The sequence below is a fragment of the Hibiscus syriacus genome, unplaced genomic scaffold (assembly GCF_006381635.1).
Source record: "Hibiscus syriacus cultivar Baekdansim isolate YM2019G1 unplaced genomic scaffold, ASM638163v2 tig00112738_pilon, whole genome shotgun sequence".
NCBI classification, from domain to species: Eukaryota; Viridiplantae; Streptophyta; class Magnoliopsida; order Malvales; family Malvaceae; genus Hibiscus; species Hibiscus syriacus.
In genome coordinates this window covers 8,110,688-8,134,856 of record NW_024063392.1, presented here as the reverse complement: position 1 = coordinate 8,134,856, position 24,169 = coordinate 8,110,688, and positions in this window count along the sequence as shown.

The window sequence follows — 24,169 nt, the reverse complement described above, 5'->3', positions numbered from 1 at the left end:
TTCTCTTATGTGAGTCTTATCCTAATGTTGTTTCTTCCTCCTGGGACTTCGGTTCTTTATCTTTTTTCTGGGATTATGCGCCTAACTATTGGTTGTTCGACAATTGTTCCACATCGAAGGGTAATAGCGCTAAAATTCTCTCGTGGGTTTGCCTTGGGTTGAGATGTGAGTTTACCTTGCGATTCCATGTGCCCCATGGCTTGAACTAGTTAACTGATATGCTTAACTAACTCTTTTAAGTGTGACTCCGTTCAATTCTGCTGTTGGTAGGGTTGCTGTGGAGGTGGCCTTGGTTGATAAGCTTGATTAGGCCTTGGGTTCTACGCGTAAATGAAGCTAGGGTAGTCCCTCCAGCCCAAATTGTATGTGTTTCCGTTAGGATTATAAGGACTCTGGGGAGGTACTAGAAAGTTTCCCACATCATTGACTTGTGCGCGTACTTCTTCTTATAGCATCAGACAGCAGTCCGTCGAATGATCCGATATTATGCATATTTAGCATACTCTTGTTGATCCAAATTTTCCTACAATAAGAGAATTAACCACTTCAGTAAGTTTATCTAATTTGTTTTCAATCGAAAAGTAATTATCTCGTTTACTCGTCTGTTGAGTTCACTTGTAGAGCCAAACTATTGAGAGTTGGCTGCCATCATCAAAATTAATTCTCTTGCTGTGTTCCATGTCATGTTGATGAGAGCTCCTCCGCTAGCAGGATCGACCATTTTTATCTCTAAGGGTAGCAGTCCTTTGTAGAATTATTAGACAATCGTTTGCTCAGTTAATTTATCTTGCGAACAACTTGCGGAAAGCTTCTTGAATCGCTCCCAGTAGTCGTAAAGTGATTCTCCATCTTTTTGTTTAATCCTCAGGATGTTTCTTCTCAATTCGCTTGCCTTTGCTACTGGGAAATTCCTGAAAATAAAGATATGATTTAAATCAGCCCATGTATTAATTAAATTCGAAGGCAAATAAAATAAACAATCTTTTGCTAAGTCAGATAAAGAAAATAAAAAAAACTCGTAATTTAATTTGGTCTTCAGATACTCCCTATGGTTTCATACTTGAACAAACCATATGGAACTCTGTGAGATGCTTGTGGGGATTATCACTGAGAATTCCATGAAAGAAGGGAAGGAGATGAATGAGCCCCATTAGCTGAAACGGAGTTTCACCTTGAGGGAAGGCAATATAGAGAGGTTGTTGAACCGTGGATGTTGCGGCTAACTCATGAATGGTTCGATCGGCCATTATTTTTGATTTTTGTGTGTCGAATTCAACTTCGGGTAATATAGAGTGTGATTCGACATGTGATGATGTTTCAATGGAATACGTTGATTCTTCATGTGTGGCGTCAATGTCGATTGATCCTTTGGGATTAGATTTTTTTTGTCGTCTTCTTTTATCTTTAAGTGTTTGTCCATGGATTCATCTAGCTCGTTCTTTGATTTCAGGACCAAATTCTTCTAACGTTCCCGTGTTTTGCCTGGTCATAAATCAAAAACAAATATCAGTAACTTTTATCGAAGTCCCCGACAACGATGCCAGTTTGACACGCGTCGTTTCTATGTCAAATAATTATTCCTTAATTTCAAGATAAAATAGAAAAAGATAATATATAAAGTAAGGGTCGATCTATAGGGACTAAAGAAGATGTTGATGTAGATATTTCTTGATCTTTGATCTAAGCGTGAATTTGCAAATAATTCAAAGGGGGTTTTGTTGAGAGGTAACGAAAATAAAGATTTAAAGAAAATGAAATTAAAGAATATGAAAAACAAATAATAAAAATCAGTTTCAGGTTTTAGCTTCCAATTGATACTTGAATAGGATTTTACTCCGGTTAAATGTCGGTTTGAGTTCGTAAGGTTCAATCCTTGTATGTCACTTTTCTCTTTGGTGATTGACTTTCCCAAATCTATTTTAGAAATCTCAATCTGTAAAATCTCAAATTATGGGTTAGTGACTAAATTGTAAAATTTGGTGATTAAAGTAGAATAGTTGAATAGTTCAATGATTTATTTGGGGATATTTCCTGAAAGTTTTTAGTAATATCTAAAAAATTAAAGGGCAAAATGGTCATTTGACAAGAAAGATATTTTTCCCCTTATATGAATAAATCATGTGGAGGAAGAGTTATCTTCTTTCTCTTCTTCATTTTCTTCTCCAACCGCAGAAGCTAGACAAAGGTAAGAGTTTTCTATTTTGTTGATTATTTGTTGAATTAAAGGTTGGGTTTTGATCATTAGATGATAATTAAGCTTAAGGAAAGCTTAATTTGTTCTAAAACAACAAGATGAAAGGTATATGAGAGATTAAAGATTTTGAGTTCTTGAATGAAATCTTGAAATAGAGTTGATAAGTTGAATTTTAAGTTGAATTTGACTTTTCATCTATGAGAATAAGAAGTTAGAAGTGTTAGAATTAAGTTTGGATAACATGGAAAATTTGGTATGATTATTGATTTCTATATGGATAATAGAATTTTGAGGTTTAAGATGAAATAAATGGATATAAATTAGTTTAAGTATGTATATTTGAGTTAAGAATGTGAAAGGGGATGAAATATGAAGAATTGAAGTGGAAATACAAAATTTTCATGCAATGAACAGTGATTTCTGGGCTTAAACGAAAATTCCAGATTGTGCAGGGGGAACAGATTCCCCTTAAATGAAAAATGGAATTTTGTTTCATTAAATTGGCTTAAGTTATCAACATCAAGTTTAAGGTTTAGGCTTCTGATAGTTGTTTTGAAATGTTATATTTATGTAGATATTGAGCCTAAACAAGTTCCAGAATAATCAAAGAATTAGGATCAAATCAAAGCAAGGCTAAGGTGATTGCAATTTAATTGTACTTATGAGATCGAAAAACATTGGCTTGCGATGAGCCAGGGACGGAGTTACTATGGTAAGAAGTGACTCCTAAAATGTTATATGATTGATATGATTCTTATGAGTACATTTTAGTTTATAAGATTATAAGGAATTAGACTTGTAATAAGTCTATTTCCAATAGTTATAGTGTATGGAGTATTGATTATAAGAATGTGAATGACATGAAATGTATGTATACTTGATTATATGAACTTATATGTGCTTATATGTGCTATGTGATTTATGTGATATGCCATATGTGAAAATAAAATATGAACTATAGGAAAGGATTATATGATGTATATATGAACATATGTGAACAAAATATAACATGCATGTTTACATGAACACATGAGATATAATATAAGCTATATGATACGATTTATATGATTACATGCACATGTGATATATGTTATATGATATGAACCTATGTGACTACGTGAGAAAGAATATATGTCTATGAGAAGGCATAAGAACACAGTATAAGCTATGTGACATATGAATATGAATCATATGAAAATGTTCTACGTGTAAGTGAACCATGTGATGATATGAATATGTAATAAATATGAAAGATAATGCCCATGTTATGTGTCATGAGATCTAGAGGTATAGTTGGCATGCCAAGAGTAGAGGGTCTACGCGGTCCTTCGGGACAAATTCTACGTGGTCCTTTGGTACGTATATGTATTCTTTGGAGCATTTATGAGGTCTTTTGAGACACCTACTTGATCCTTGGTATATGTATATGATTCTTAAGGAATTTATATGTTGTCCTTATGGACAATCTTATATGGCACTATGGTGCATTTCTATGCGGTGCTTCGGTGCAAATTTTACGTGGCACTACGGTGCAAATTTATACGAGCTGTGGTGACAATATAGTGCACAACCTCTCACTACTCACATACCTTAAGTTCTCAGTAATGTACATGGGCCTATAAAAGACATCAAAAGTATTGACAAGATTCATATGTGATATTGTGTGTATTCCTAAGTGAAATGTATTTGTTATATGAGATTAGTAATTGTTTATGTAATGGTGTAATTTAGAGTTTACATTATATGCTGATATGGTATATAAAGAAATTAGTGATGATAAAATGAGAAATGATAAGCATGTTAATGATGTTATGTTACATGATACGTGCATGTATGTATATATTACAGAAAAGAATATATGCTTTGGTATGATAAGGTAATATCAATGTCCATGCATTATAGAAGTTACAGTTAGCATATAATTATGTTTTATATGTCTCACTAAGTCAACGACTTAGCGTGTGATTATTTCACGCGTAGGTTCCGAGAAGAGGAAAATTGGTAAAAGTTATGCAAGACAGGTCAGTTTCTCCTTTCCAAAGATCATATCAGAAAACAAATGTATAGTATGTATTTTGTAATAAGGATAATGGTTGGCATGTAAATAAAGGATTAAATCTGATATGTTCTAATCGGTTTTGTAAAATCATATGATTGAACTTTGTAATGTTTTAAAGGTGTATTTTAAATGGAAATTTTATACATATGAAAACTTAGATTTTTATGAATTTATACATATTTTACGAAAACACATTAGAAGTACTGTAGTAGGGAATCGATACCCTGTAGCAGGGGAATCGGTTCCCCTCTGACATTCTAGAAAATTTTAACATTTGGGTACTGTTCACGGTACTATTCATTACTGTTCACAATATTGTTCATTAATGTTCACGATACTATTCATATCGTATTTTACTATTCATAAATACGTTTTGACTTGAATTTTTATACTGAAACATGTTTTAATAGAATATTGTGTTATTTTCTTAAAAAGAGTTCAAATGTTTTGTTATTTTGAAAGAATAAAGGTTTTGAAATGTCAATGTGACATCTCGGACTCTTATCCGGATCGGATACGGGTTGGGGTGTTACACAATCATTGTTCGGATTAACTGCGATAATCATTGTTAACTTAAAATCATTTAAAAGCGCTTGGAAAACTCCGACTCAAATTATGTTTTCTCTATGAAAGTTGAACTCGATCCCAATTTCCCCTTAGCGTGCTATCGCTAAGTGTGTTCAAGGGAAATTGAATCATTTGATTCTATAATCCCAACGATAAATCATAACAACACCCAAGGCAAAATCTATTTTTGAAGTGAAAGCATTTTGATTTTAAGAAAGACCATCCGCCAATCTAGTTTCCAAAAAATTGAGAAATTTAACCCAAAGGGAATGAGGTGCTTTTCAATTCTTACGTTAAGAATTGAGTCATTGCTTCAGCCTTTAGCTTATGAAAAACTTAGCTAAGCATGGTAGAAACCATACTTACCATTTTAAAAACAAATAAAACTTTAAAGAAAAATAAAGAAAAACGTAAATAAAGAAAAATAAAAAAGTTTTATAAAACTAAAGAAAGAAAGAACAAATGAATCTAAGATATGAGAGATTCTTTTTTAGGCTTACCCCGATGGGATATTTATAGTCTCCTGAAAACCCCTAAAATAACATTAAAAATCCTAAAAATAATTCTTGAAATTAAATCCTAAAAATAAAGATAAATCTCGAATTTAAATTTGCAGTTGAGTCTTTTATCTTCATGCAACTGCTGACTGGACCTTCTAGAAGATGCTGACTGAATTCCACGTCAGCGCTTTCATGTTTGGTTTTATGCCCACTAGGTCGCCCATGATTCTGGAAAGTAAAAAAAAAAACACTGCAGAACTTTGTCTTTTAAGTGCAATTTCCATAATTTATGATCATGCATAGAAAACAAGTAGAACCGCCCAAATGAATAATAAAATCTAATGAATAACGAGAAAATAACCATAAAATATTAACTATTTAAAACACAAATCACTTACTACTGTCACTCTTAGTGGACAATCTATAAATCCTTATGTAAATCTCAATTGGGTTTTACATATGCCCTGACCCTGGGTGCCACACTCCGACCTAAAAATTTTGTAACCAAAAAAAATTATTTATTAATTCGTAGAAGTGATACTTTTTAAAAAAATATTTAATTGTTTTTGTTTTTAAATTATGTATTTGCATGTATTGCTACAAACATTAACTCGTCTGATCTAGGGCGAGCATCCTCTACAGATATTTACATTGATTTTTTTAAAGCTTCAGGGTTTCAAATACATCAAATACTATTGAGTCAAAAAAGTAATATTAAAAGTTGAACATGTGTAACTTAAGTTAAAAATTTAAATTTTGTGTTTTTTATTTTTTAAAATAATTTTAATAAAAATATTCAAAATCTTTTTGTATGTTTTCATATTTTAACTTATTATCATTTTCAGAATTTATTTTTAATTTTATATAATATTTTCTATTTTATAAGAAAATAATAATAAAAAATATCATATATTATTTAGAACAAAACAGACCCCTTCCTTCTACTCATCAAAATTATAATTTATTTCTCTAACCTTAGGTTCATTTTTTGATTTTTTTTATTTCTTCAAACTTCTTAAGAGTTTTATGATTAACATTATTTCTTGAAAGTATGTTTTTCTTCTCTTGATTTTTTTTCTTGATGTTTTATAATAATTAAATTTTATAAATTTTATATATTTTTTGAATATTTATAATTAGTTCTTTTACATTTATTTCAAGATAATATTTTATAAGTAATTTATTAAAAATCTTCAATTTTAAAATAATCTTGTAACATTTTGAATGTTTCATAATTAAGGGTTTATTTGAATACAATTTTCAGAAATAAGAGTTTAATTGATTTTTTTAAAATTAACTTTTTTTTACGAGGGCAGCAGTGAGATCAAACTAACTCTTTTGACATATAAAACAAAATGGATTAACAAAATCATTCAAAAAGACTAATTATCACAATGAGCAGACTTAATCGTTCGAATTTTTAATTTCATCATTGATTAATTATCACAATGAGCAGACCTAATGGTCAACGTCGACCAAAAAGTGAAGGATTCAATTAGATGCAAAATATCACGAGAAACTTAATTAGGTTTTTTTTATTAAAAAAACGAAAGTTTATTTTACTAAACGTTTTTACATGAAGTTGAATTGAGATATTGATAAATCAAATAGAGATATAGCGTTTGTAAAAACAAAGAAGATATATATCATGTTTTCGTCTTCAAGATTAATAATACTTCAAAATGATTGCTTTTATTTTAAGTAAAAACTACATAAATGATCATTGAACTTTTAGAATATTTGCATTTTAGTCATCAACTTTTAAAACTTACAATACAATTATTAAACTTTTAGTTTTCTATATATTATGCTCATTGTTTTCAAGATTTTTTAAAATATAAAATGTAGATCGAAGGATCAGATTAATCTCCACCATTTGCTGAGGTGGTGAAATACTATATAATAAAGTTTTAACCCTTCGTCATTCAAAAGCTTTTCTAAAGTCAATAAAGTTTTTTTAAGTGTTCAATACCAAAACTCCCTTCTTTCTTGCTTTGAAGCATATTTGCCTTATTTGAAAGATATAGGTTGATTTAGTAACTAAAAATTAAATGTTTAAGTGCTGAACAGAAAAAAAATTAAAACAAAATAAAGATTAAGTTTGTAATATATGATATCCAAAAATTTACAGGTGAAAGCGGCCGAATAGAAAATATTGTAATAACACTCATGTCTACTATTTATATTCTACCTATACCTTATCTCCTCGGCTCCCCAGGAACTTAATACATATCAAAAGTCTTTTGGTTATGTGTACACCATTTTTTAACAAAATAAAATTTAGTATTGAATTTTATAAAATAATGATGGAAGTTGTCATCGATCTTTAGGTTAGGTAGGTCAAATACCTAAAAGCGTGTCTTTTAAAACAATTTTAAGAAAAATCATTTTTAAGATGAAAATTACTTTTGTTAACCAAAAATTCATTTTTAAGGGCTTGGGAGTTGGTTACGTGGTGGAAAGGATTAGCACCCCTACAACACCCAAAATTGGTGCCTGATTGCCTATATGTTGTCGTAATGGTGAAACTTGTAGATTCGAGTCGAAACTTAAACTATAATCCTTTTATTAAAAATTGGTCAATTTATTTTTGAATTATTTGTAAAGGAGCGTTCTCTATTTTGAGAAGAGATCTTGAGATTTGCATGTCTTCCAATGGGAAGGCTATCCCATCAATCTCCTTCTTACTTAAATTCACAAAGTTGTGTAGATCGAGTATAAATTCGAGCGCTAGGGATGTAAAATTGGGTAATCATTCAAGTTTCAGTTAAATCCTGTCAGGTTGGGTAAAATCGGATACATGTCAAGTTAGACCAATTTGATTCTTCGACTCGGATCAGGTCGGGTCTATGTCAAATCAGGTCGGGTCATTTTCAAGTTGATTTGACACCATGTTTAGTTCAGGTTCAGGTCGGGTTACTTTTAGTTCGGATCGATGTCAGTTCAGGTCAAAACAGTTCAGGTCCGGAGCAATTAAAGACCAGGTTAATTCAGGTTCGGATGGACTTCAGGCGGATCTCGTTCATATCGGGTCACATCATTGGCAAATAAAATTCAGGTTGGATCTTTATCAAATATGGATTGAATTCAAATCGGGTCAATTTTTATTTTTGGATTAATTATTTTCGTCTTTCGTGAACGTTGAATTGCAATTGGTAATTGTATATGATTTCGAGTACATTACTAAGAATAAAAATAATCATGGATCAATTTTATGAAAAATATAAAATTAAGGACTAAATTGAACAAATATGAAATTACAAATAAAAAGTTAAATAAATTAAACAACAAGCATTGATGAGGGACCAAATCGAAATAATTTTAAAATCTAAGGTTGAAATTAATATAGAAAATGACTAAATTATACCTATTTAAAAAGTTATGGACTAATTAAAAATATATAAATAAGAAATAAGAATGGACCAAATCATATGCAACTATAAATTTAATGACTAAATTGAATAAATATAAAAATGAACGAATAAAAATTTAAATAAAGTAAAGATCACAAAAGAATGAAATAAAATTAATTGTATAATGTGAAGCAAATTCGGAAAAAATAGAGTAAATTGCATTCCTTACAAAAGTTAAGAAAAAATTAAAACAATTATAATATATTAATATATATATATAAAGTATATATTAATATAATATATATAAACTATATAGTTTATATTTATAGTTTTATATTATGTATATAAAGTATGTAGTGAATATATGAACTATATAGTTTATATATATATAGTTTATATTGATAAACTATAAAGTATATAGTTTATATAATTATATTAATAAACTATATAGTTCATTAGTATATATAAACTATTTATATAGTATATACTACATATATAAACTATATATACTATATAGTTTACATATGAACTATATAAACTATATATACTATATAGTTTACATATGAACTATATAAACTATATATATATATAAACTACTTTTTATATTTATATACTATATATAGTTGATATTTATATACTATATAATATAGTTTATGCTTATATAATTTATACTATATAAATTCAAAGTATATACTATATATATGAATACTATATAGTTGAATACATTAATTAATAAACTATTTATATAGTATATACTACATATATAAACTATATATACTATCTAGTTTACATATGAACTATATATATGTAAACTATATAAATTATAATTTATATAGAAATTGTATACTATAGTTGATATTTATATACTATATATATAAACTATATAAACTATAGTTTAAATTTATATACTATATACTATAGTTGATATTTATATATTATGTATTATGTATATTAACTATATATAATATGAACTATATAAAAACAATATATATATAAACTATATAATATAGTTGATATTTATATACTATATACTATAGTTGATATTTATATACTATATAATATAGTTTATACTTATATAATTTATATTATATAAATTCAAAGTATATATTATATGTATGAATACTATATAGTTGAATACATTAATTAGTAAACTATTTATATAGTATATACTAAATATATAAATTATATATACTATATAGTTTACATATGAACTATATATAAACTATGTATAGTTAAAAACTATAGTTCATATGTAAACTATATACTATATTTGATATTCATATACTATATAATATATATAGTTTACATATGAACGATATACATATAAACTATATAGTTGAGCTATAATTTTGTTTTTTGATTTTTTGCATGCTCGAAACATGACCGACAATGAAGGTGGAATGGCAGCGGGAGCACATCTCCTTTGGATGATGAAATCTTAGCCATTGGATCCAATCTTGATCCGATGGTTAAGATTAGTTCTTGTTTTTTCACTTGGATGCATGATGTGGCTTAATGAGAGCCATTGGATCTAGCTTCTCATCCATGGGCTCACATGAATTTTTGTTTCCTTCACATGGATTGAAGCAATAGAGACCCTTGGATGAAGGCTAATCAAGGGTGGAGATTAGTTTTTATTTTTTTCACAAGAATTGGTGATGTCATCACCTAAAAAGCCACACCACCGTAAATGCTTCATCTTTGACTTTTCAAAGCAACAAAATTCCCCCCCCCCCAAAAAAACACCCAAAACAGACGACTAAAGATCAAACAATTTAGGATTTTTATATTTATTTATGCATATATTTGTAACAATGTAGACTATTTATTTGAGCCTTTGGAAAAACTATGTAAATAGACTATTATTTTGGGTTTTTATTATTTAAAATGAGCTATACTAATATGGACTATTTATTCTAACATGCAAACTATATAATATATACTAACTATATAATATAAACTATGTAATTTATTAATTATTTAATATCAAATATAATATGCAATTATTTGATATGAAACTATATGATATGCAATGCAACTATTCTTTAATATGTACTATATAACATGCTAATTATTATTTAATATGCAATCACCTAGCAAAAATTATACACTATATGATATATGATATATCTAATATGCCAACTATATACTATATACATACTATATATTATACACATGCCCACACATTTATTATATTACTATATTATAATATGAAAACCGCCACATGTCACCACCCGAATAAAATAGGTGATCACATATACAAAAGTTCGATAAATAAATTTCTGGTAGCAAATGTAGGCTTTTAGCCTTATAAAACTTTTGTTATAAGATATGAGAGCTTAAAAACACTTTGTTTTTGTTCATTTTATTGTGATTTTATTGTATTCAATTGTAATAAATCAAATGTTATTTACATTATCAATATCAATTAAATTCATCTTTTATATTATGTTTTATATATGTTATAATTGTTAGATAAATTTTCTTTGCATAAATTAAACTATATAATTTACATTTAAAATAATTTTATTAACCATGTTCAATGCCAATAAATTATTCTAACTTGTAATCTTTATAATTAATTTAATTAATAATGTTCAATATATAAATTACTTGATAAAATAAAATTAATGATCATATTGAAGATTTATAACATAAGAATCATAATTAATATAATAAATCTATTTATTAATTTAATTATCATAATTAATATTTTATTATAACATTTAAAAATTAATCATATTAATTAATATGATTTATTATAAACTCAATTTTATTAAAATCTTATAATTTCATCAATGGTAATATATAAGTCAGGTAAATATCAGATCATGTCAATAACAAGTTAGATCATTTACATGTCAGATTGAAAACAGGTCAAGTTAATAACAGGTTGGGTAATATCAATTATTTACTAGTTCAATCTCGGATTTGGGTTCATATCAGTCAGATACAAGTCGGGTTCGGGTATCATACTTTCGGTTCAATTCGGGTTCAGATTGTTCTCATGTCGGGTTCAAATCCACAATTTTTCAGGTCCAACTCGAGTTCAGGTCAACATCAGTTCCGACTCGAGTCGGCTTCGGATCATCACAACGCAGGTCAAATTTTTTTTGACTCGAATCTGTTTCAGTCAGTTTTACAGGTCAGGTCAGCATTTTACACCCCTAGCGGTAGAAACAATCGAATGACAAAATAAGGCATGCCAACAAAGAATAAAAAGAGTTATCTAATTAAAAGTAGAAAAATAAAATCATTATAAAGAACATTTTTGTTCAAAAATATAACAAAATGTGAAGCTAAATATGAAAGAACTGTAAAACAGGGGCAAACATGCATAAAGGACTATAATAAAATGCGCGTAAAATGAAAGACCAGAAACGAAAACTAAAAAAAAAAGCCTGTAAATGGGGACTAAATCGCATTTCCTAAAAAATGGGCATAACCTTACAACAAATAACCCATAATGCAAATAAGTTGGGCTTTTCCAATGCTAATCAGCAAGGTTAGCAAGGTTTCGTTTAAACCTTATTTATTTTAAAGCCACACTAGGGCTTTTACTAAACTTAACCCCACACACTTTTGTAGCCGCTCGTTTAAGAGCCAAGGAAAAACATGGTTCTCCATAACCTTCTCCCCCTTTTTTCTCAGAAAGAAAATTTCAGACTCCGGCCATTATGAAACGACACCGGAGAAAGACTAAACGACCCCTAGACGACTTCTCGAACCTCTAAAACTCAAATGTTACACTTTTTAATTCCTAAAATTTTGAAAACCTCCTTTGAACCCCTAAAATGTTTAGATCTAAACCCTAAATACAGAAGATGAAGGCTTACCCTCGATTCTCTAAGGTTTCGTCGGCCCGGATGAAGATGGAAGCTTCTTCCTTTTTCCGAAAACAAGTATCCTTTTTTCTTTTGTAGCTGTTTCTTTTGTTACTGATTGTTTCTGTGGTTGCTTCCGAAATGGGTTTTTTGGTTTTTGAAATGTCTCTCCTTTTTCCTTGTCAGAATGATGCCTGAATGTTCTCCCCTTGATTTTTTTTCTGGGTTTTGATGTCCTCTTTCTTTGATCGGAAAAAAATGGTTCCTGCTTGTTTTGGTGTTTGCAGGTTATAAAGAGAAAAACTCTTTCTCTTTCCATTGATTTCGTTCTTTTCACCTGGTGTGCGAGAACACTGCGGCGGGGACAACGCTTGGGACAAAGTCTGATCTTGGTGGTCGGTGACGACATGCAAAGGACGAAGGCCAGCAACTGGGCATCGAATGCTCCGAATATTAAAGTGCGTTTGCTTAACGTAATATAAGATTACAAATAAAAATATGATTATTATAATATGAATTTTATCAAATTATTCTTGTTCTATATTTTTTAACAATTAAAATTCTAAATATTTAAATAAAATTTATTTATATAAAAATTTATTAATAATATATTATTTTATTATTTAATATATCATTTATTATTTTAATTTAATTAATATTAAATTTTACTTAATTTATCTAAAAAATATTAAAATTTTAACTTTCACTAAAATATTTAATCGATCATGACGATGATTTCGTTAGGTAATGTTTTCCATTGAAAAAGGATGCTGAGAGTGTATGGGTATCTATAATTCACTCATGGGTATTGGTACTACCTGTTATAAATTCAAATTTTCGACCGTTATAGATAATGATATCGATATCTCACCAAGGAGTATCAATACTACTATGTATATTAGTTTCGATATCGAAATATAGTATCGGTACCATTTTGAGATTCTGTTAAAATTCGGGGTAAAAACCAAAGAAGTAGCATCAATACCTTGTTTATGGTATCAGTACTACTATTAGACATGATATCGATATCGTTAAGGCAGCATTAGTACTACCTCTTTGAAAATCAATTTTTGACTCGATTCAAGTTCGAAATACTTTGTAAAAATAGTATAAATATTTTTAGTGTGAATCTCAATTTTTCATTAAATAAAGAGTAAAAATTGATATTTTAAAACTTTGAGTAATATTTGTAATATTCGAATAATTTAATCGAATATAATCTTTAAATTTATAAAAAGTAATTAACATATTCGAAAACTAGCACATTACTTGCAAGTATAACATTAACCATCAAAAGTTTGTACAATGTTCAGACTTACAAAAGATAATAGCTATGACATTCTAAACTTAATCATATATGTTGATTATATTATATACACAAAAATTCTCCTAGTCAAAAGATTGACATATACCTGGCTAAGCTACACAAAAAAGTTGGGTCCATATTCTAAAATCGTAATAAAAAAGAGATCGACATAATTAGAGAAGAACCACAGTCAAAAGGATGATCTAAAGTGATGTCATTCAACTAATTACTTAATCACATAATCTTACTTGAATTCTTTTGGCAAAGAAAAGAAGAAATATACCTTGTGCGCATCTTTGCTAATATACTCTCATGTAGTAAGCATTTCATCATTGGATAGGCCTTCAATTTTCATAATTTCTGTGAAAGTCGACATTCTTCGATCATTCATTTCTGTCTCATTTTTCAATAATACATTAATATCCTTAATTTCTTTGGCAGTTTCTCGGTATGCAACACCAAACTTACTTATCTCCTGTACAAGCTCGGTTAACCCATCATCACTTCGAGGCCTGTTTTTGCTAGCAACTTTTTTCATTGTAAGGGTAGAGGTAGTGGCATCAGATGTTTGGCTAGTTGAAGCACCAACATCCTCTCTTGATTCAGAATCTCTTCCTCTTCTTCTAGTAATGCATCTATAAATGCATTGTCTTCAACATCAATATGTTCCACTGCATCAGTTGCTGTCTCAGCTGCTGTTCTTGTTGCTTTTTCTTTTCCAAATATTTGAACAAAGTCGTTAAAGAATGAAAATGGCTTGTTTCTCAATCCAGCAGCAGTTGGATGACTCTACAATATAATAAAATCGCATATTTAATAAATCTTACATTTACCTATATAGATAATAAAGAGAACAAAAAGAAGATAAATTCAATTAAAATACTTACTCTAACCCAATCATCAAACACATCCTTTGGTGCAGTTAAACATTTTTCTTCTTCATTCCAATCGAATCCACTTCCAATATTCAACATTTTAGATAAAGTATTGTATTGTCTTTTGAGTAGCTTCACTCTATATTCAATATGTGGATGGACCCAAATTTGTGATGTCGAAAGCTTGATTTCTAACATCTTTTTAAGATTAGATAGATAAATTGATCTAAATGTTCCATTATCAGCTTTCCAATGTGGGTCTTCAGCCAAAATGTGTAATCATTCAACAAGTGCAGCATCCTCCTCTTTAGTCCACGTCCTTTTAGTTACTAAAGACTTAACCTTTCTAGATGTCTGTTTTTCCCCTTTGAGATTCCATATTTGATGTTGACATATTGCTCTTCGAAACAATCTAAGAAGATGTATATAAAAATGTATAATATAACATAAAACATGTCATCATTGTCAATAATAATCATAAATGAAATTTAAAATATTAACATAATGGAAATCAAATGTAATGAATGACATAAGTAATTAATGTCCATAATAAATAAAATTCGAATTTTATAAAAGAGAAATACATAAAATTTAATAAAGTTTATGCCATAAAATATAATGATGTCAAATAAATGAAAGAAATGATCACTAACATTAGATAAAATAGAAGGTGAAAGCCCATACATAACATAAAATAACATCTATCCTAAAGTACGTGATGACAATCAACTAGTAAACATATATTCTGCTAATTTGTCTATCCACTCAGTCCAAGCACTGCTTGGCTCACAATATCTGATCATTTCTACCTCATTAATCTCTTTAACATGCCTACTATATTTAATATAGTCAGATTCAATAGGATCAATTGACATCTCAGATCGTATGAAATTATGGAGAAGACAACAAGCGGAAATGAGTCTACATTGTGTTTTCACTGGATAAAATGATTTTTCCCTTAAAATTGCACATCTCGTTTTCAATATGCCAAAACATTTCTCAATGAAATTCCTAGCTTGAGAATGTTTCATGTTGAAATATTGTTGAGGTTGGTAGGTTGGTGTCCTTCTCTCCAATCATTTAAGTGGTATCTTTGACCTCTATATGGTGTAAGAAATCACTCTCCATTCGTGTATCCAACATCACATAAGTAGTAACACCTTATATTATTTTAATTTAAAAAGTTAATTAATATACAAAACTTTTAAGAATTTTACATTTTTTTATATATATATTAATGACCTAATAATTTACCTTGTGGAACATTTAAACAATTTCTTCTATTAATGACATCTTTGAGTATTCTACCATCAGTTGCAGAACCTTCTCACTCAGGTAAAACATAAATGAATTGCATGTTTGGTGTGCAAACACCGAGTACACTTACATGTTTGATTTTTAGGAAAAAAACTCCAGCCAAATCAGAGAGGGAGAGAAAAATGGTGGGAGTGGGAATTGGGAATTAGAACTACCAAAACATGGCGACAATGGGTGCACTTAAATTGAAAAATATGTTAAAGAACACTTACATGTTTCCAAAGAGAAACGACGCCAAAGTGTAGAAATTCATTCTCAAGTTCTCCATATCCGATAAATATACAAACACTATATTCATCAAATAGAAGGACCTTTGGTTACCTAAATTTAACTAAATAATTTTCTGGTTTCAGTGGCTAGAAAATAAGATCCTCTTCTTATTTGTAGAATTTTGGATTTTAAATCAATACTTATATCTTATATACATGAATGAGCGTAAAAGCCATTGGTATTGCAATAAAATTGACATTGGAGGGCACAAATCAAGCCAAATACTTGCGAACGTGGATCTTTGCAATGATTGCAATTTCCTGTATCATCATTCAATTAAATTACCTACACAGGGTAAGCATTTATCCATACTCTTAAATCTTATGATGATAATTGTATAGCAAAAGCAACATGCATATGGTAGATACTTTCCTACACAAACTATTTGAACAAAAACCTTATACTTCTATTGCATAATTCTAGAAAATATGTTTTGGAATTACAAATTTGTGTATGTGTGAGGTTTGACTTGTTAACCTGCATGAATAAACTGATTAGAAATTACTGATACATTTGTTTCTATTTTTTTTTTGTCAATGATTAGACTTGATCCAAGAAGTGTTGCAATAGCATGTTACAAGTGAAGAAAAGGAATATTCCACTAAATACTTCGAAAATTCATTACAATCTAGCAAACCATAGGCACTAGGATTGCTATTAATGCAGTTGGTTGCTCATTGTAAGAGATGTATGGGTGCAAGGGACTATCCGTAAGAATTGTATGCTATGAATTATGAGAAACAGAAAAAATAATTTGAACGAAGAAAATGGAGGAAAATAAATCCATAAGCTTCGGACTAGGGTTCCTTAGAAGTTAAATCTGAAGTTGATTGTGTCACATTATCAATAAGAAAAGGAAATATCCTAAGATCTCTTCTAGGACCCTTTGGTATACCTGAGGTTGATTGCATCTCGCCATCACAGAAGTAGTTATGTCATAGATTCTGTAATAATACTCTATGTTATTTATATAGATTCCTAGCACCCTTGTTCCTTAAAGAACTACAAATCCTATTTCAGTTAAAAATAAAACTAAAAAAGTTAAAAATGCAATATGAAAAGAAAAGCCAAATTAAGATCCTTTAACCTAATATAGATGCAAAATACGGAACAAAAACTCTGACCCAATTACTTGGAAAGTGCAACATACAAATTATTATTCAATGATATAACTAAACTAAAAATTCTAAAGCTATTAGAAATTAAATATCTCTTTGAACCTAAAATGAAATTCTGAATTGTGGACACATTGGAATCTTCAAACTATTATAGTTCTGAGTATTTGCTTGATACAAATACACCTTAATTCCAGGTTTGCTCCTCTACAGAATACAGAAGAAATCATGGAAGGAGATACAAGGGATCTTAACCGGCAAACTCCACAGAAAATATCAAACTCCTCGAATAGAAGCAGGAATGAACAAAGACCAATGGAATAAGAGAGGGAAAGAAATGCTACACTACAATCATCAAGAAAACGAGCAATAATGGGCAGATCAGTGTAGTAGTAGATAAAAATACAGAAACATGAGTGAAAACACAAACCCATAAAAATTGAAATATCAATGCCAAGAAGCAAACAAAAATGTTGAAAATATCAACACCAGAAGCAAATACCTATAAGGGAGATGGGAGACTAATACGCCAGAAGCAAATATCAATCGAAGAAGAAGCATATTTTTTTTCAGTCAGAACCAAGCGGGGAGAAGAGTATTTTAGACAACGGGATCAGGAATAAGCAAATACTTAAGGGAGATGGGGGACTGATATTCCTGGGAAAACAGAAAAAAAATACCGCTGTTGGTATTCATTCTTTATTTGCACTTGGAAATGTGGCCCATCCAAACGTGAGTATCGATACCCGGAAAAAAAACATTCCTCCCAAGAATGAAATATTCCGTGAACCAAACGGGATCATTGTCCCTTTTGTTTTAGCTTGACTTTCTTTATATTTTCTTTGTAATTAAATAATAATCATAATCATAATAATAGTCCACAGCAACACTAGTCCAACAACAATCTTAAAAAAAAATGTGAAAATGTCATAATCCAAATAATGTAAAAATAAATAATCAATTCCACTTCTTTAATATCGTGTAGTTGAAATTTACATACCACAAAAGAATGATCAAACTTGATTTTAGATTCGGGCCAAATCAATATTAAATTGGATTGTTATTTCACACTTTTTTAAGTTTAAATCAACTTAAGTTCAAACTTCTTTACAACTCTAAATATTATCTTTAACTTATATGATGTATTTTTTATAAGCGATTGTTTATATATATTTTTAAAAATAATCCGGAGAATTGAAAATGGCATGCTACAAGCCAATAAGTAACGACGAAGCTAACAAGTAAAAGATTAAGAACAAATAAAATGTTTTAATTAGTATAGTAAATGAAAAAAACATTTGATAAATTATTCTTAAATAATTTGTATATTATTCGTTGATTTAAATAGATAAATATATATAAATAAAGTTATATTTAAACATGGATGGTTCAAGTAGTAAGCAACTTGATATCGTTAAGTAAGGTCTTAGGTTCGAGACTTTGTGTATGCAAAAAATCTCCGCTGAGAGACTTACACACCAAAACTAGTGTGTGACCCGGGTCGATCCAATTAATCAAGACAAAATTTTAGAATTGAAATAAAACCAAAATAAAAATGTTTATTTATTATATGATAAGTTTGAAAGAGGTATAACCGAAATAAATAAAGAAAAATATACTAATAGATTACCTCAAATCTTGCCCAAATCTCGGCAGTAACCAAACCAAAATTTAGAAGTCAAATTTCAGTTAACAAGAGATAAAAAATAGGGTAAATTATGAGTTTAGTATCTAAACGATATGTTTTAGTATCTTAACATTTATTTTTTAAAATCATACTTAAAGTTTAGTTTTTATTTATTTTAGTATCACGTTTAAAATTTAATGTCAAGTTTTGAATTCTTTTTGAAAGTTTAGGTATTAAAACGGATAAAAACTGGTAGTTTAGCTACTAAACACGTTAATTTTTAATGGTGTGTATTAAAATAAAACAAAAATTAAACATTAGATATGATTTTGAAAAAAAATTTAAGTATTAAAACGAACTAAAACTGATAATTTAAGTATTAAATATGTAGTTTATCCTAAAAAATTAAAATAAAAGATAGTGTTTTTCTAATATGAGAAATCTAAATAGAAGGTCTTCAAAAAGTTGAACACAAAATATAACGAAAACATATGTTAAAACGAGCACAAACACGAACACAATCGCATTAGACGAACAACAATTGTGCACGTGTGAGCTGAGCCATAGCCTTGATTACACCATTCATAGTTGAACTCATTTTTTTATTTTTTATATTGTAATTTAATAATGTTCTTATATCACAATTTATTTTATGTTTATTTATGAAATAAATTTTAAAAATTGAAGGAAATAATTGTGTTTATTATTTTATTTTAAATTAAAAACGTTATATCTAAATTAATGATCACAAGTTTACTTCCATAGTGATTTAAGGTTGAAAACTTGATTCCTTTGTGGACTTTTTTTCTCGGAGGGATGGCTGTTAATTAGGGTTGCCAATTTGACTTAGATTTGACGGATTTTGATAGACCCGATTTGATAGGGTCAAGTTTTTTTTAAAAAATTTTGGTTTGAGGCGGATTGAGTTAGATTTAGTGTATAAAATTTTTGGGTTTGACTCTGTGTCGAGTTTAGGATAAAAAACATTTGACCCGACCTTAATATTTTAATTATTTCATTAGTTTAATATATTTATAAAAATGTCATGCTATATATAAATGTTTAGAGTTTCTGTTGAATATAAATTTTATATACCACTAACTAAATTATCCTTATCAAGTAAATATTAAAGGAATGTTTATACCTAACTTATCACTTTTGTTTTGTTTTACTATCTAAAATTTAATTAAAAAAACATGAACGGTAGTGCTTATATGTGGCAGCATGACATGTCATTTTTTTTCTAATTATCACATCTTCTTCTTCTTTATTCATTAGCATTTTTTAATTAATTTATTTTTTCTCTTAGTATGAATTGAACTTAAGTCTCTTACATGAGATACAAATCACTCAACCATTAAGCTAAACTAATCATTTGAGTAAATACAATCACATTTTATATTAAACTTATATAATAGTATCATCACAAAATCAATATTTTCGATGATTATAAGATTCAAACATGAGACACTTTAAATTAAAGATCGAAAGTTTAGCCACTCAACTATAATGTAAATATATTTTTTATTATACTGAACTTAATACTTAATTATATCATTATTAAATTAAAATACTAATTTTTACTTTATTTAAAAATAAAAATAATTAAATCATATATATATATATATATATATATATATTATAAAATTTACATGAAATCATTATAAAAAATATATTTATAATATTATTTATTTAATTTTAAAATCATATTAATTATTAATTTTAAATAATATTAAATTATTCATTTAATTTTAAATAATTTAAAATTTATGGTAAATTACATATTTACTATCTAGCTATCATTTTGGTTCTATATAATATTATTTAAAAATAATACTATTTAACAAAAATAATTAATATTATTTAAAATAAATAAATAATATTATTTTAAAAATTAAATAAATATTTTTATAAAATTATAAATATACTTTTTTATAGCGATTTCATATAAATTTCTAATATATATAAATTATTTAATTTTTTATTTATAAATAAAGTGAAAATTAGTCTTTCAATTTAATAATGATATAAGTATTAAGTTCAATATAAATAAAAATTGATTCAGATTCACGTTATAGTTGAGTGGTTAAGCTTTTTCTCATTACTTTAAAGTGTCCTATATTTGGATCTTACAATCATAAAAATTTTTTGATTTTATGGCGATATTCTTATATAAGTTGAGTGACCTCGTTTTATTACTCTCACTTATTAACTTTTTGAGTATTCAACCTCAAGTTTTCTTAGGCTTATCGAGAAGAATTTGTTATAGTATAGGTGCAGTAAGAGTCAGGAAATTTTATCCTTAGAATTCAATTCCCAAGCGACAGACCTAGACTAAATTCATATACTCCACTATTCTATCTGGAAAGATCTTTATCATCATCGAATGTCCTCAATAGAAGTAGAAACCAATCAGCTTTGCATTCTCATATGCAAGGTGCCCCATTTTGTCTACTTCTATACATACCTGAATGTCAAGTTCTTCGATCGTTTATTCGCCGAAGGAGAATTCTATCTTGATCCCTATAAGATAAGGGTATAATGTTCGTGTGTATCTTCTAGAGCATGATCAAGATTATTGTTTTTCAATGGTTTAATCTTGTCACTTGTCAACGACTATAAGAATAACCTATTATATTCATTGAACTTCAAAAAGAGATTTGTTTCAATGCTTATAGTATGAAAAGGTGTAGTGTTTATTCAATTAGAACTTTAAAAATATTCTGAAAACAAAGAAAAGAAAAAAAACAAATTCAAACAAAACATGTTACTTTCATGCAAAGTGCAACTAAGCTCCACAGAGGGCGAGTAACAGCTTCATGTATTGATCCCATATTGTTCCCTTTTTTCATCTGATGTTAGGGCACTAGCTTTAATTGAATGCTATATTTAGCACTTTGATGCCCCGTTAGGGTTAGTCATCCACTGCTCGACTAATTCTTCAGTTAACACCCCATTATTGACGAACATCTCTATCTCTCTCACCAATGGACCACAGTTCCCTATAGAATATCGAGGTACTCCCATGTGGAAATCACAAACACTATTTTCATCATAGCTATGACTAGAAGGGTTTGGCCTTACTTTCACCGGTCTTAGAGTAAGGTATCAAATTTTAAAGATAGGGGAACAAATCTGATATGGGTGTTTGGAACAGCCCTAGAGCCTTTCTAACACCTTTAGAGCCTTTCTTACACGAGGAATATTCTTTAACCGATCTAAGCAACTAATTGTCTCATTTCTTTTGCGATTGTGAGGATTCTGGAAATGATATTCATTCACATAATAATTTTTTAATTTTCGATTAGTTGAACTTTTGGAGGTGACCTTCAAGTTCCTTTTGTTGATCGCATTTTCTATTAATTCCCATTTGTCACAAGATCTTCAAAATCATTTGTTGAATTTGCAAGCATTAACTCAAAGAAAGGTGTTGGAAGAGTTCTATGGAACATGTATGACATTTTTTCCTTCGGTATAGGAGGTTGAACCTGAGCAGCTATTCCATTCCATCTTAATGCATACTCTTTAAAGCTTTCAGTAGCTTCCATTTTCATTTCCTGGAGATCTTGATGACTTTGAGCCAAGTCCTCGACATATCTATATTGCTCTAGAAAGGAATTGGCCAAATCGACCCATGACTTAATTTGTTCTTTGCCCAAGCAGTTGTACCATGCTACAACAAGTCCAGTGAGATTTTCATGGAAGTAATGGATCAACAAATTATCATCATTTAAATATCCTTCCATCTTTCTACAGAACATCTTCAAATGGGTTAGAGGGCAATTGGTATCGTCATATTTTTCAAAACAAGGTACCATATACTCATGTGGGATGACCAAGTCAGGGCTAGGCTAAGTTTTTTGCATTTAGATTTTTGTGGGAGGCATCAACAACTTTCATCGTTTCAACCAATCCCTCTAACTTCTTAACTCTTCATTTGAATTTCTTGGGATAAGTGGGATGATAACTCCATAAAAGACTGTATTATGTGTCTTTTTACTTAGGTTATTGTTTGTCTAAAAGTCATTTATCATAACATTTTAGTTGCATATAGTTGAATTTAGGGCATATTTGCATGTAGTGGATAAATTTTGCCGAGGCAAACTTTATTTGGTTTAACTGATGATGCTGAAGAGGAAGGTTGTTTATTGGTTGTGTTGATACAAGAAATGACAAAGGAAGAATTCATTTGCCGAGACAAATCAATTTGCTAGGGTAAGTGGACCATAAGAAGACTATAGTGAGGAATATATTTTCTTGCCTAGGCGAGAGATATCTTGCAAGCCTGACGCAGCTCAACGACATTGCTGACGTCATTTGCCCAGCTTCAACCTTACGTGCAATCATACCTTTATTAAGTTAATTGAGACCACTTCCAGATAATTCATAAAATAGGTATGATATTTAGGGTATTTAGGGAATTTCCATGGGAACTAAACCCTAGAAATTCCCACTATAAATACCCCATTATAACTTTTCATGAGGAATCAAGGAGAGAGAATAATATATCTGAGGCTTAGAGTAGGCAGCTGCAAAACTTTATTTCCACACCGTCCTCTACTCAACCATCTTTGATTCCCTCCATAGTCGGACTTTATTGGAACGGAAGCCAGTCCCTAGAGAGAGGTTGGTCGCTAGAGCATGCTTGGTGGTGGTCAGAATGTCACAACAGAGCTATGATTTTGGGAGTTTTTCTTCCTTTGTTTTTCATTTTCATATCGTTAAAAGGGTTGTACTTAAAGATTGATTTTTGGATGATATTTACCACACCATAGTTGTTTTATTTGGTGTTGGATAATGCTTGAATGATACTTTATTCAATTGTTAATAAATGATGTATTTTTTTGTTTATGCTAAGTGTTGTTTTGTTCATTATTTCAAAATTTTTCCCGCTATAAGAGCTTTTGAGAGATTGTATGGTGCCATGGCAAAACATTCCTAGTCTTTGTAAGAACCTTCGAGAGATTGCCATTTTTCTAAGAGTAGATGCCTAATATCGAGAGAGTTAGGGTAGATCTAAGTGAATAAGGGAACTAATCTGGTATGGTAAGGTTCTAATCCGCCTTAGAGATAAGAATAATGTATCATTCGACTAAAAAGGGTAAATAATTGAGTAAAATAGCCAAAGGTTATAGTTTACGCTGAGGGGTATTGTTGCAACA